Raw genomic sequence first — 13,493 nt, forward strand, 5'->3', positions numbered from 1 at the left:
CAGGGGAGCCATTGTGGCCCCTCCACCTCGCTGGGAGCCAGCAGCTCCCCCTGGAGCCGCGGGGGCATCACTGCAGCTTCCCTGCCTCGATTGAGCCAACAGCACTCCCTGCTGGTTATGGGTGTAACTGCACCAAAGGGAAATTGATGGGTGAGAGAAGGCTGGTTTTGGTTGTTGGTTTTTTGTTCCTGTTGTCGTTGCTGTCTATTATCAATGCCTTACAAAAGGGATGGGACTACTGTCAGGCTAAAACCAATTTATTACTCAGATAAACATCAGCCTCAAAGGCCGTCAGATTTTAAAGGAGCAAGCAGTCAGCCATAGCTCAAAGTAGTCACAAGTTTCTTCATTACAAAGCAATATATGACATTCTAACCCAACGGAAAGTTTTCACAAATGGAAAGTTGTTTTTTTCTAAGCTATCATCTTTCCTTAATTCTGCTGCACTGTGGATACTTTTAATCCAATGGGCTACTTTTACACGTACACACTTCTATTATAACAGCTAAAGTCTGAGCTTACTCTGTACAATTACATTACTACACTATAAAACCCTTCACCATCTTACCCAATGCAGTTTCTCACTTACTTAAGGCATATTCTTACTTACAACTATAGAAACATAAGTTTATAATTTTTCTGCTTAATGTCTGTGTACTTTTATTTTTACATCTATCCAAGCTTCTTCCAAGGCTGCAAATCAAAGCCTTCAGTGTCTGTGGCAGTTTCTAAGTTTACATTTCCCATGGCTATTGTTGTTTGTCTTATTATATCTATATCTTAAACTATATATCTATATCTGTATCTATGTCTATATCTAATCTATATATCTACCTATATCTTTCCTAGTAAAGAACACATATTCCTTTCCCCATATCTTTGCCTAGAAGCCCAGTAATTCCAAAGTTATACAAATTTGGAGTGAGGGGTTCATCTTCCATTCCAAGAAGGTTCTCACCTTCCTTGGCACATATTTCTCTGTTAAACCAGGAGACTCTATCTTTCCAACTTCAAGACAACACTCTCCTGTAGCTCAAGCTGAATAAAATCTTTCAGGCTTTTTCCCCCCAATAACCCCATGGCACCTTTAGGCACTACACCACCATCCTTCGGCTGTACTGGATGATGGTGCAGTGAGAAATAAATTGCCATACAATACTCCTTCCCAGTGACAAAACAACATTAATTCTAATAAGGTGTTAAATATGAAACCATTCTTTGGCTATTTTTCTTCATCGTCTAACACACAGATTGGCCACCAATAATTACACTATTCAACCATTTGTTTTCTTGCCAAGGAATCTCCACCCACCATCTTTCATCAGCATTTCAACATACAGCCCAAAAGGAAGTTCTCTAGAATTCTCCCTTTAGTGGATTGACCTGATCCCATGATGCAAAACTACAATATAAAATTTACCATTGACACACCACAGAGCTTGAAACAAGGCACCTGTGTAAGCTCCCTACACAAAAGCCAGCACAGTTTTCAGCACCTTGGGAGTGAGACTACAGCAACCCATAATGTGCCTTCCCTTTACTCTTCCTTTTAATCCAATCCTGTGAGGATTTTCCACCATGATTTTGGACAAGTGCACCCTTCATCCCGTTTAGTAATGCTGTAAAGTCCCAGGGGCCTTACCCTGAACTCAGTAGATGCAGAAAATGCAGGATCTCCCCAAAAAAGCTTTCAATGAGTGCTGGAGTCCTGTCAATCCTGTGAGCATCAGAAGAACTGTCCCATGTGGGTCACCAAAAACTATCACCAAAATAAATCCTCTAAACCCCAGTGTGCATTAAGAAGGAGCATCATTTTATTGCAGCAACGGGTGCAGGGGGATAACCCCACCTAAAGTGCACCTCAAGTGCCTGCCTGGCTCAGGGGGTTTATTAACCTGAAGTCTCCATACTCATGACATAGATGGTTACAGAATATTCCAGGATCTTCCTTATTTGTTTGGGGGTTTTTTTTGTTTTTTTTTTTTTTCCTTGGTGTCTTCTTGGGGGTCCTTGGGGTTCCTTGGTGATGCTCCATTTGTGGTGTTTTTTGCCCAGGTTATGTAAAGCTGCCAAAGGTGTTTCTGAACCAAATGGGTTGGGCTGGTTTGACTTGTTCCAGAGCTCTCAGCATTCCACCACTGTTACATAACTTTCCATTGGTCCTGACTTCTGCATAAGTTATTTAAAAGAAGGTTGGACATCAGGAGGAAATTCTTCCTGGAAAGGGTGGTCAGGCCTTGGAAGGAGTTGTCCAGGGAGGTTTAGAGTCCCCATCCCTGGAAGTATTGCAGCAAGGACTGGACATGGCACTTAGTGCCCTGGGCTGGTGACAAGGTGGGAATCAGTCATGGGCTAGACTTGGTCTCAGAGATCTTTTTCAACCAAAATAATTCTGTAATTCTGTGATCCTGCATATGCAGTGTGATTTCACTCAAGCTGCTCTGTTCCATGGCCTTCCTGGGCACCAACATCAGGGTGACAAGTCTGTGCTTCCCTGGATCCTCCTTTCAGCCCGTCTTGTAGATGGGTGTTGCATTGCCCCATCTGCACTTTTCTGGGACCTCACTAGTGAACCAGAATGGATAATAAATGATGGAAAGTGGCTTGGGGAGCTCTTCCATCAACTCCCTCAGCTCCCTGGGATGAATTTGATCCACCCCTGTAGACTTTTAAGTGCCTCAGCAGGTCACAAATTGCCTCCTCCTGGATTACAGTGATGTGCTCTGCTCCCCATCCCTGGCTGCCTGCTCAGGGACCTGTTTGCCCCCAGCATTGTTGGTCTTAATATTAAAGACTAAGGCAAAAAAGGCATTAAGTACCTCACCCTTTTCCTCTTCTTTGCTGACAATGACCCCCTCTGTGTCCAAAAAAAGATGGAAATTTTCCTTGGCTCTCATTCAGTTGTTGATATATTTATAAAAATGCTTTTTGTTGCTGTGAAAAATGCTAATCACTTGGTTTTAAAATTTTAAGAGTTTAATAGTAATAAAATGGTTACAAAGATTGTAATGAAAATTAGAGCAATCAGAATTTGGACAATCAGAGTTAGGACAATAAAGGACAATAAAAAGCAAAGAAATATGGACATCCAGATGCTTCCTGGGCAATTAAACACCAAAAGGACACACATTAACAAAAGATTAATCCTTAAAAGCAATAGCCTGTTGCATATTCATACATCTCATACATGATGCATAAATTCTTTTCAAACAAAGGGTGTTCTCTGGTTATTGTCAACGTCTCCTCAATCCTGTTGGTGCCTCAAAAAAAAGAAGGAGGTGGAAGAAAATTTGTCTTTTCCAATAAGGAGGCAATAATTCTTTTCTTAGGGATTTAGGTGTTTTGTTGTTATCTCGGTGCAAATAATTTCTTTATTATCTCATAGCTAGTTAAAAAAAATCTGACAATATATACTTTCTGTTTTAACATTATTTAAAATGCTAAAACTTTATTTACCACACTACTTAAAAAAGATTAATACAGTAATACTAAGTAATACAACATAAAATCTGCAAAGAGCCAACCATATAATATGAAATTTTCACATTCCCTTTCCCAGCAGTGCCCAGACTGAGCTTTCACCTTTCTGATTTTCTCTCTGCATGACCTAACGAGATCCTTTTACTCTTCCCAAGCTCCCTGCCCCTTCTTCCAAAATCATGAGCTCCCCTGAGTTCCAAGCTCCATGTTCAGCCAGGCTGGTCTCCTCCCCCTCTGGCTCCTCTTTTGATGGGCAGCTCCCGTGCCTTTAAGTTTTCCTTCTTAAAGGACACCCAGCCCTCCTGAACCCCTCTGAGGTGTCACACTTCAACAAGTCCCTGAGAGTTACCTGCATTTTTGGGGCCTAGAGCACACTTGTTAAAGGAGCTAAGAAAGAAAGGTGAAGGACAAGTCTTTGTTTGGAGATCCCAGGCCATCTACCACCTTGAAGAGGGTCCAGAAAAGACCCAGAAAAGTGGAGGGCACAGGGCTAAATATGGGGGAAAGGGGGTGGATCTGAGGGAGAAGGGCCAATGGGAACAGGGAAAAGTGGTGCAGGGGAAGAGCAGCAAATAGAAGAACCAATGGGATGATGGGGCGGAGCACTGCAGCAAACTGGGGCCAATAGGGATTGAGAAAGGGGAGAACATTCTAGGGGATATAAATATATGGTGAACAGGGGCTGGGCTGGGGTGGAACAACTGGGAGAACCAATGAAACTTGAAACTTTAACCTGTCCCTGCAGAGGCCCATGGGAAGGAGGCTTTTCTCACCCTAACCCTTCAGGGGAGTTTTTCCTACCTTTTTCTGCCCCTCAAGGATTGAGGTGTTGTAGCCTCAGTGGTAGAATTTTGAGCCTCCACATTCCTCAGTTATTAAAGATTATTTCAGAGGGACTCTCTGAATCAGTATCCTAAACAAGACAAAGCCCATCCCCTGGAAGTTGAAGGTTTTGTTGAAGTCCAAGGTTTTGTTGAAGCCTCTCCTTATTTCATGGAGAATTGAAAATTTCATTCAATTTGTAGTGACTGTGCCCAGTGTGAAAAATGCAGATTTTATGACTGGCTTTTCGCAAATATTACAATGAATATTATATTTGTGATGTTAGAAAGTGATGCTGTATCATTTTTTTAGGTAGTGTATGAAATACAGTTTTAGGTTATAACATAATGTTAAAATAGAAACTATGCTATGTAAGAGATTTTTTAAAGAGAGGAATCAGGTACTCTCACCGAGATAGCAGCCACAGGACACCTAAATCTTTGAGAAAGAGAATTTGTTGCTCCATTATCAGAAGAAACGAACTTCTTCCTGCCTTGCTCAGTCTTGAAGATGCAGTTAGGGTTAAGAGGAAGAAGCTGACACCGACCAGACAGAATCCTGTGTTTGAATGGAATTTATGCATCATGGATGAGGTGTATGAATATGCAACAAGTTATTGTTTTTAAGGATTAATCCTCTGTTATCCTAGGTCCTTTTTCAGGCTTATTTTGCCCAGAAAGAGGTACCTGGACCAGTCCATAGCTCTTTGTTTTTATTGTCTCATATTGTTCTAATCCAAATTGTCCAAATTATTATTACTCTAATTTTATTCCTATTTTTATAACCATTTTATTTCTATTAAACTTTTAAAATTTTAAAAACAAGTGATTGGTGTTTTTCACAATGGGCTTCCCCTGATTCTTACCTGTAGGCACTTGACCTTATGGAGTGTCCAAGGCCAAGCTGGACAGGGCTTGGAGCCCCCTGAGATGGTGGAAGGTGTCCCTGCCCGTGCAGGAGTGGGATGAGATGAACTTTCAGGTCCCTTTTCACCCCAGCCGTTGTATCAATTGATTGTTCAGTGACATTCAGGAGGTGCAAACACAGGATCGCCTTCCTGCCTCCCCCAGAGCTGCAAACATCCCTGCCCAGGCAGGGCTGGAATCCATCCCTCACCTTCGGGTACCTCGATTCCCACAGCAGGATTCCTGTAGTGCTCCTCAAGCCCTGGGGCTGTCACCAGGAGGGTGGGAACATTCCCGAGAAAGTGGGAGCAGCCCCGGGAAGGTGGGAGCAGCCCGAAGACGGTGGGAGCATCCCCGAGAGGGTGGGAGCATTCCCGAAAGGATGGGAGCAGCCCCAGGACGGTGGGAGCTGGTCTGGGAGGGTGGGAGCAGCCCTATGAAGATGGGAGCAGCCCCAGGATGGTGGGAACATCCCCGAGAGGGTGGGAACAGTCCCGGGAAGGTGGGAGCAGCCTCGAGAAGGTGGGAGCTGGTCTGGGAGGGTGGGAGCAGCCCCGAGAAGGTAGGAGCAACCCCATGAGGGTGGGAGCATTCCCGGAAAGGTGGGAGCAGCCTCAGGACGGTGGGAGCTGGTCTGAGAGGGTGGGAGCAGACCCAGGAAGGTAGGAGCTGGTCTGAGAGGGTGGGAGCAGCCCCGGGAAGGTGGGAGCAGCCCCGGGAAGGTGGCCTTCCCCTCCCGTGAAGGCAGGAGCATTCCCGAGAGGGTGGGAGCAGCCTCGAGAAGGTGGGAGCTGGTCTGGGAGGGTGGGAGCAGCCCCGGGAAGGTGGGAGCAGCCCCAGGACGATGAAAGCTGGTCTGGGAGGGTGGGAGCAGCCCTATGAAGATGGGAGCAGCCTCGGGAAAGTGGGAGCATTCCTGAGAGGGTGGGAGCAGCCCCGGGAAGGTGGGAGAATCCCCAAGAGGGTGGGAGCAGCCCCAGGAAGGTAGGAGCAGCCCCAGGAAGGTGAGAGCTGGTCTGAAAGGGTGGGAGCAGCCCCGGGAAGGTGGGAGCAGCCCCGGGAAGGTGGAAACAGCCTCAGGAAGGTGGGAGCAGCCCCGGGAAGGTGGGAGCAGCCCCGGGAAGGTGGCTCTCCCCTCCCGTGAAGGCGGGAGCATTCCCGAGACGGTGGGAGCAGCCCCGGGAAGGTGGGAGCAGCCCGCACCGCCGGCACACGGTGCGCTGCCAAAACCTATTGTCAGTCGCAATCCCTTAATGCCATTACACCTACCGCAGCAATCCGCTTAGGGGAAGCAGTGGAGAAGCTGAGGAAGGAGAAGGCAAGGCTTAAATACACCTAGGCTTTATCCCGGGGGGAAGCGCACGGCCCAGGGCACGGGAGAGGCCGCAGGACTCCTGGGCTCTGCTCAGGGCTGGCTGAGTCAAGGGGTTAAGTTAGAAATATAGTTAGTAAAGATCATCTACTGTGATTAGAGCTTAACAAGAAAATCAGTCGGTACCAGGTGGGGATAACTGAAACAAGGTTGGGAATGGCAGGTGAAGTATTCCAAGAGTGCAGGAGCCATAAATACCACTGGCTTCTAAGAAGGAGAGAAGGTTTGGATGTGAGCAGCAAAGTCAAGGAGCCCTGTCAGCTTGGTTTACCATGAGGAAGATGTCTTACTTCCTCCCCAGAAGCCCACTGACCCAATTAAAGAGGACAACTGCACAGCTGTAATGGATATTCAGCTGATTATATTAGAAAGCATAATAATTATGTATTATGCATCCTTAGAAACCTCTTGGATATGTAAAACCTTTTCTGTATAGAGAGCAGGAGACTGCAACTCCTCCCACATGGCTTTGGAAACAATTCCACATGCATCCAGCATTGTAATAAATACAATGTATTACTTATTTTATTACTAATAATTCTATCAATTAATAACTAATAATAATACTATTTATTACTTCTTTTCAACTTTAGTTAGTTGAAGAGTCGTCTGCCTGTGCTTCACTGGCCACCAGCCTGCAGCCTCCTCTGCTGCTCTTGGGACAGCTTCATACCTGTCGTGGGGTGACAGCCTTTATCCCAATATCGTGTGTTGTGTCTGGCCTTTCTTCCCCCCCCCCCCCCCGGCCGTCTTGCTGCGGCGGGGCGGGGAGGGTGAGGGTGACCGGGCACCTCGGCTTTTGCTTTAGGCTGGCTGCTGCTGCTGCTTAGCTTGCTGGCTGCTTTTGCTTGCTGCTGCTGCTTAGCTTGGCTGGCTTGCCTTCTTTTGCGCTCTTTTTTTTTTTTTCCTTTCCCTCTTTCTTACCCTCCCCTGAAGATACCGTACCGGCTCCGGACCTGACCTGGGACGTCCAGGACCCCCCGGAGTCTGCGAGAAGAAGATCAGCACCCTCCACAACACTGCCTGGTTTCTTTTTCTTTTCTTGTGTTGGGGAGTGTTCCTTTGTTACTTGTTATTAAATAGGTTTTATTTTCCACTTTGCTCCTCCGAGGAATTCCTTCCCAAACCCGGTATTGGGGGAGGGGTGGTTGGAGGTTTGTTTTAGGGGACTCCCTTTCGGAGATTTCCCCTAATTTGTCCTAAACCAGGACAGTTAACTTTTTGGTGCATTGGCCGGGAAACGAACCCGGGCCTCCCGCGTGGCAGGCGAGAATTCTACCACTGAACCACCAATGCTACTTGGAGTAAGTGGATTGCCCTCATTACGCAGCGCGCTCGAATTGGGAAGTTAAATCGCCCTGGGATCCTGGAAATAATTACAAATTGGCCCGAAGGTGAAAGCTTTAGTGTCGCAGATGAGGAGCAAGAGCCAGTGACCCGGGTTGAGGAAGCCCCGCCATACAATCAGTTGCCAGCAGAAGAAACACGTTACGCTCTATTCACCGATGGTTCTTGTCGCGTCATAGGGATGAAACGGAGGTGGAAGGCAGCTGTATGGAGTCCCACTCGACGGGTCGCAGAGGCTACTGAAGGAGAGGGCGAATCTAGTCAATTCGCCGAAATCAAAGCTATTCAACTGGCCCTAGGTATTGCAGAGAGAGAGAGGTGGCCAAGGCTCTATTTGTATACCGATTCTTGGATGGTAGCCAACGCTCTATGGGGATGGCTGAAGAGATGGAAAGAGGCGAACTGGCAGCGCCGAGGAAAACCAATTTGGGCTGCGGAAGAGTGGAAAGATATCGCTACTCGGTTAGAGAAGTTACCTGTGAAGGTTCGCCATGTAGACGCCCATGTCCCCAGGAGTAGGGCTAATGAAGAGCAGCAAAACAACCAGCAAGTACATCAGGCTGCAAAGATAGGGGAGTTGAAGATAGACCTTGACTGGGAGCATAAGGGAGAGTTATTCTTAGCACGATGGGCCCATGATGCCTCAGGTCACCAGGGTAGAGATGCCACCTATAAGTGGGCACGAGACCGAGGGGTGGATCTAACCATGGACAGTATCTCTCAGGTTATTCGTGACTGTGAGACGTGTGCTGCCATTAAGCAGGCCAAGCGGATGAAGCCCCTCTGGTATGGGGGGCGGTGGTCTAAGTACAAGTACGGGGAGGCCTGGCAGATTGATTACATCACACTGCCTCAAACCCGCCAAGGCAAGCGCTATGTACTAACCATGGTAGAAGCCACCACGGGATGGTTGGAAACCTACCCTGTGTCCCATGCTACAGCCCGTAACACTATCTTGGGCCTTGAAAAGCAGGTCCTTTGGAGGCACGGTACTCCCGAGAGAATTGAGTCGGATAATGGAACTCATTTTAAAAACAATCTTATTAATACTTGGGCTAGGGAACATGGCATCGAGTGGGTGTACCATATCCCCTATCATGCACCAGCTGCAGGGAAAGTGGAAAGGTACAATGGATTGTTAAAAACCACCTTAAAAGCATTGGGTGGGGGGTCTTTAAAAAACTGGGAGCAGCATTTGGCAAAGGCTACCTGGTTAGTTAACACTAGAGGTTCCACCAACCGAGCGGGTCCTGCGCAGTCTGAGCCCCTTAATATAGTAGATGGAGATAAAGCCCCAGTGGCCCATGTCAGAGGTTTGTTGGGAAAGACAGTATGGATCAACCCTGCCTCGAGTACAGACAAACCCATCCGTGGGATTGTCTTTGCTCAAGGACCAGGTTATACATGGTGGATAATGCAGAAAGATGGAACAACACGGTGTGTACCTCAGGGAGACCTGATTGTGGGATGAGACTCGTATATGAATGTCATTGTTTGTTGAATGTGAGACAGAAGGAAACTGTAAGTGTCAAAGGTGTGAGCAAGTAAGATGAGAGGAATGCGTAAGTGTTAAAGGTGTGAGTAAGTGAAATGAAAGTTTTCATTGTATGTTCACGATATGGGATAAGGGGTGGAGTGTCGTGGGGTGACAGCCTTTATCCCAATATCGTGTGTTGTGTCTGGCCTTTCTTCCCCCCCCCCCCCCCAGCCGTCTTGCTGCGGCGGGGCGGGGAGGGTGAGGGTGACCGGGCACCTCGGCTTTTGCTTTAGGCTGGCTGCTGCTGCTGCTTAGCTTGCTGGCTGCTTTTGCTTTTGCTTGCTGCTGCTGCTTAGCTTGGCTGGCTTGCCTTCTTTTGCGCTCTTTTTTTTTTTTTTTCCTTTCCCTCTTTCTTACCCTCCCCTGAAGATACCGTACCGGCTCCGGACCTGACCTGGGACGTCCAGGACCCCCCGGAGTCTGCAAGAAGAAGATCAGCGCCCTCCACAACACTGCCTGGTTTCTTTTTCTTTTCTTGTGTTGGGGAGTGTTCCTTTGTTACTTGTTATTAAATAGGTTTTATTTTCCACTTTGCTCCTCCGAGGAATTCCTTCCCGAACCCGGTATTGGGGGAGGGGTGGTTGGAGGTTTGTTTTAGGGGACTCCCTTTCGGAGATTTCCCCTAATTTGTCCTAAACCAGGACAATACCCTGTCACTGCTGTCACCTATGTCACTCATGCTGCTCCCCAGCCCAGCTGCTCCCCCACATCCTGCAGATGTGTTCTGAGTATGGAGCCCCTCTACTCTGGAGCCAGGCTGGCAGAGCTGGGGGTGCTCACCTGGAGAGGAGAAGGATCCAGGGAGAGCTCAGAGCCCCTGCCAGGGCCTGAAGGGGCTCCAGGAGAGCTGCAGAGGGACTGGGGACAAGGCCTGGAGGGACAGGGCCCAGGGAATGGCTCCCAGTGCCAGAGGGCAGGGCTGGATGGGATCTTGGCAATGAGGAATTGTTCCCTGGCAGGGTGGGCAGGCCCTGGCACAGGGTGCCCACAGCAGCTGGGGCTGCCCCTGAATGGGTCCCAGGCCAGGTTGGACAGGGCTTGGACCCACTTGGGACAGTGGAAAGTGTCCCTGCCCATGGAATGAGCTGGTCCTCCCCACCCAAATCACTCTGTCACTTGATGAATTCATCTGTACTCACTGCCCTCCAGCAAATTCCCTGCTCCACCTTCTCCTCTTCACCACAATCAGCAGAAAGAAAAGACAAACACCAGTAAAAGGTGTGGAAAATTTTATTCTTTACTGAACTTTATTAGTTTTCTGTTTGGCTTAAACACAATAAATATTTCAGCAGTAGCATTGAACAGACTGGAATTCACACCCACTGCAGTACCTGAACCCCCAGACCCTGGACTCTGGGAAAGCCATCGGGGCCCCTGGGATCACAGACCCTCACTGTGGGCCACTGCCAGCACCAGCGTCCCCTTCAGCCCAAGGGACAGGAGGAGGAATGTGTCCCTGCTGGCAGGGAGGGATGGGGGCAGATTTTGAAGTCTCCAATCAGCTCTGACCAAACAGGCTCTGCAGGTGCTGTGGGCTGAGGCAAATTACCCCAAGAACTTCTGCTCCTGGGGCAGGGATGGATGGCCCAGCCACTTCCTTGGAGACCAGCCTGGGGACTTCTCCAGCCAGGTCTGACTACACCTGGATGGACCAGAGGGTCTTTTCCACAAGCAAAGAGGTCAGCATAGCTCCCACTGTTACCATGGAATCACTGGGGTTGGAAAAGCCCTCTGAGCCCATCAGGTCCAGCCATTCCCAGCACAACCAAGGCAAAAGTGCTGTCCCATGTCCCCAAGTGCCACATCCACAGGGCTTTGAAATCCCTCCAAGGATGGGGACTCCACCCCTGCCCTGCACAGCTGTGCCAGGGCTGGACAGCCCTTTCCATGAAGAAATTATTCCCAATATCCAACCTGAGCCTGTCCTGGCACAGCCTGAGGCCATTTCCTCTTGTCCTGTCCTTGTCCCACCAAGAGCAGCCTCTGTGTCACCTCAGCCACTGCTTTGACACAGCTCAGAGGTGGAGGTGGGCAAAACCAGGAGGAGCCAAGGCTGGTTTCCTAAAAGCAGCCCTTCCCTAGGGACTTTCCAGCTCTGTCAGAAACAGGCATGGATGCTCTCAGGGAAGAGTTTAGGGCCCTCACTGGAGCCAAGATCAAACCAGCTCTAACTCCCAGCTGCAGATCCTTGACAGGCCAGGAGGTGACACCAGGCCAGCTCTATTTAAGGAGCTTAAAGATGCTCCCAGAGCCTCGGGGGCTCCCACTTCCAGTGCACTGCTCCTGGCTCTGGCAAAGCCTTGGGGCAGGGGGATATGAGGAGAGGCAGCTGCCAAACCCCACTGTGACCCTGCCATGGGCTCCAGGAGAGCTGGAGAGAGCATGGAGGGACAGGACCCAGGGAATGGCTCCCAGTGCCAGAGGGCAGGGCTGGATGGGATATTGGGAATTAGGAATTGTTCCCTGGCAGGGTGGGCAGGCCCTGGCACAGGGAGCCCAGAGCAGCTGTGGCTGCCCCTGGATCCATGGAAGGGTCACAGGCTTGGAGCAACCTATCCCTGGAAGAAGAGACAACACAGATCAGCTCTGGGGCACCAGGCAGGAGGAGCTGAGGAGCCAGGACCTGCCCTCTCCATCCCCAGGAGCACACCCCATGGGAAGGACAGAGCCCAGCCAGTGACCACCAGCACAGAACATCCCCCTCAGGGGCTGTTACCCAGGAACACTTTAATTCTTGAGACCTAAATCCATGGGGCAATAGAACAGTTGGTTCTTGGCTGCCACACAGGGTTTGGTCTCTTTGTTTCTATTCCCCTCTCAGAATCCAGCAGAAATCACTGGATTTCTGAGAGCCAAAGGAGAACTCCCCTCCCCAGCAGTTGCCTGGGCACTGGGATGGGCTCTGCTCCATCCCTGTCCCCACCAGGTACAATCCAGCCCAAACCCCAGCACTGATTTAAGGAGATTTTTTATACTTTCAGGGTGCAATAAATTAAGGCACCAAAGAGCCAGAACTCCCCCAAGATAAAACCTGTGCAGAGGAAGCAGTTCCAGTTTTGGAGAGGGATGTTCTTCCTACACACCACGACTTAAGCTCAGACAACTTCTCCCAGCCTCAGCAGCATCCCAGTCCTCAGAGGCCAGTGATGGCTTTGGGAAGAGACAGGACAAGGCAAGTGCCAGGTTTGGGAGCCCAGAGTTCAGCTGGAAGCCTGAGGGAACAGCTCAGTTCTTCCCTACTTGGGCAAACACAAAACTAGACAGAAAATCATCCAACATACACAATTTTTCAGTGTTGCCAGCCCAGCTCTGCCATCTGCACAAGTCCCACAGGAAGCTGTGTCCCAGCTGAAGATTTCCTCTAATTCCTGTGCGAGCAGGACTTAAATTTATATCCATAATTCTATTTCTTTAAATAGCAGGAGTCAAAAACTCAGGTGCAGCCCAAGTCATTTGTCCATGGAGGGTTGTTTTTTTTTTTTCTTGCTGTACAACATCAGTAAAATGGATTGGAGGAAGCTACTTTATTAAATAAACTCCAAAAACCATCGGCCCCCTCTCCCAGCCCCGCTGCAGCTTTAGGGACACGTGAGATCCAGAGCCTCCCACAAGGGATGGCAGCCCTGGGAAGGGCCCAGCTTGCTCCTCACAGGCTGTACTGTGACCAGGGGCTGACCAGGGGTGACCAAGACTGACCAAGGGCTGACCAGGGGCTGCCCAAGCAACCCATGAACTCACGAGATCAGCCTCAGGGCTTCCAGTCTTGGCATGACAGTGATTCCATTTCCAAAAGAAAAAGCATTAAATAGCAGTTACACGTTGAAGGCTTCCCAGAGCAGGAAGAGGCTTCCCCTGCAGAAGGAAATTGCTCTGACCAAGCTGTCAGATGCCCCACGTTGCACAACAATCAGTGTCTGAAGGAATTTGTTCCCATGGTAGTTCCACCTGCACGATTGGCTGTGCTTGTTCTCTTCCGGATGCAGCCTTTCCAGAGCCTGGGTTTAAGCTACACTCTTCATTCAAGCACAGG

At 49.1% G+C, this 13,493-nt stretch overlaps 1 non-coding gene across 1 annotated transcript; it reads right to left on the reverse strand.

Moving 5' to 3' along the window:
- Positions 1-7,804: 7,804 nt before the first annotated feature.
- On the reverse strand, positions 7,805-7,875 carry TRNAG-GCC (transfer RNA glycine (anticodon GCC)). Its single transcript has one exon. It is a non-coding gene; the product is annotated as a tRNA-Gly (tRNA).
- Positions 7,876-13,493: the final 5,618 nt, after the last annotated feature.

This window comes from Serinus canaria, chromosome 3 (assembly GCF_022539315.1).
Source record: "Serinus canaria isolate serCan28SL12 chromosome 3, serCan2020, whole genome shotgun sequence".
Lineage (NCBI taxonomy): Eukaryota > Metazoa > Chordata > Aves > Passeriformes > Fringillidae > Serinus > Serinus canaria.